Source organism: Eleginops maclovinus, chromosome 16 (assembly GCF_036324505.1).
Source record: "Eleginops maclovinus isolate JMC-PN-2008 ecotype Puerto Natales chromosome 16, JC_Emac_rtc_rv5, whole genome shotgun sequence".
Lineage (NCBI taxonomy): Eukaryota > Metazoa > Chordata > Actinopteri > Perciformes > Eleginopidae > Eleginops > Eleginops maclovinus.
The window spans coordinates 22,621,275-22,623,296 of record NC_086364.1 but is presented as its reverse complement, the minus strand read 5'-3'; the positions used below and the strand labels follow the sequence as shown (position 1 = coordinate 22,623,296).

The 2,022-nt window shown below is 39.1% G+C and overlaps 1 protein-coding gene across 1 annotated transcript in view; it reads left to right on the top strand.

Moving 5' to 3' along the window:
• The window catches only part of si:dkeyp-69e1.8 (uncharacterized protein LOC100001340 homolog), a 9,758-nt gene extending 9,384 nt beyond the window's left edge, over positions 1 to 374 (top strand). The window contains exon 5 of the mRNA XM_063902918.1: positions 1 to 374. This exon is cut by the window's left edge and continues 542 nt beyond it. The gene's annotated coding sequence lies outside the window, so the exon portion shown is untranslated.
• The last annotated feature ends 1,648 nt before the right edge of the window (positions 375 to 2,022 follow it).

The following is a 2,022-nucleotide window of genomic DNA, read 5'->3' as shown; positions in this document are numbered from 1 at the left end:
CCCAGAAACTAAAATATGTTTTCTTATATAAAAACTGAGCCATTCTTCTATGTTGAAAATGAAAAATTGATTTAATCCAAATGTGATAAATTATATATTTTAAATATCTCAACAATTTCATTTTTTTACATTTGAATTGAATACAGATTTTCACATATTTAAATTATCTTGTACTTTTTTTAATTACAAAGAAAGTTAAATGGTTCATCTTTTATTAATCATGTATTTTTTAATATTTCTAAAACCTTATTTTAATGATCACTCATTCATCCTATTTTTTTTAATTAAAGGTAACCAATTAAATGAATACAACATAAACAATACCAGAGTTTATAGTACGTGTACATGTAATACTTTATTTTACTTGTGTATTTGCATTTTAGGAAATGATGTGTTTTCAGCATATATGTAACAAATGAAATAAAACATTTTATTTGGAATCTTTTCTAAATGTTGGGAAATATCAGAATTGTTTTCAGAAATGCAGCAACAGCAAGGAAATTGTGCCTGCTAAAGAACATATCAATATATGGTATCGTTTATATATATTCTGGAAATGCAGCAGCCTCATTTTACTGTCAGAAAAACAACAAGTAGCAACAACACACACACACACACACACACACACACACACACACACACACACACACACACACACACACACACACACACACACACACACACACACACACACACACACACACACACACACATTACAGATCCAAAAACTAACAGAAACAATAGGAAGCATTACGGAAAATGAACAGAGAAATGTCATAAATCAAATGCGTAATACTCAAGTGGAGTAGTGACCTCAGGCTGTGTGTGTGTGTGTGTGTGTGTGTGTGTGTGTGTGTGTGTGTGTGTGTGTGTGTGTGTGTGTGTGTGTGTGTGTGTGTGTGTGAGCCTCTCATCTTTTTCCCATTAGACTGTTTTTATGTTCTTCCTAGCGACAGTGTGTGTGTGTGTGTGGCTGTGATTGTTTGTAGAGCAATGGCTCTTTCATGTGACTGTGTGTGTGTGTGTGTGTGTGTGTGTGTGTGTGTGTGTGTGTGTGTGTGTGTGTGTGTGTGTGTGTGTGTGTGTGTGTGTGTGTGTGTGTGTGTGTGTGTGTCTTGGTCATCTTGTTGTATAAATCCATGTCAGACACACACACTGGACCGAGACATGGTGTTAAGTGAAGGTATGATGCTCAACGTGCGGCGGACGCAGAATATGGAATCCTTCAGATGTGAAGCAGTGGTTTCCAACATGTCTTCCTCCCCCTCGCAGCGCTGTCTCCGTTTCCCCTCAGAATATTACATTGAACATTGAAGTACTTCATTATACAACTGAGAGGAATAAGGTAAACAAGTACATGAAATGATCTAGTTTTTCTGATATCAAATGAAAGCACGTGTTGAATTTAGAGCCTGATCCTCACGCTGTGTTAAGTTAGCATTACGTAGAAAATGGACTCCCTCAGTAACAGTACTTTCCTCTGAGAGAACGTGTCTCCTCCACAGGAAACAAGGTGTCAGGACACACACACAACATGAACACACACACACACACACACACACACACACACACACACACACACACACACACACACACACACACACACACACACACACACGCAACATGAACACACACACACACACACACACTGAACTCACTTACATTAATGTCAAAATATTCCATCACTCCGTAAAAGTCCTGCATTTAATTTCACACAAGTAAAAGTACTCATTCTGAAGAGGAGGAGGAGAAGAGGAATGAGGAGGAGGAGAACGAAAATGAGGAGGAGGAGAATAAGGAGGAAGAAGAGGAAAATATTGAGAAGGAGGAGGAGGAGGAAGGAGATAATGGAGGAGGAAGAAGGAGAGGATGGAGAAAGAGGAGGAGAATGACAGGTGAGGAAAAGGAGGTGGAGAATGAGGAAAGGGAGAGTGATGGGTGAGGAAGAGGAGGTGGAGAATGAGGAGGAGGAAGGAGAGGGAGGAGGAAGAGGAGGTGGAGAGGAAGAAGAACAAGAAGGAG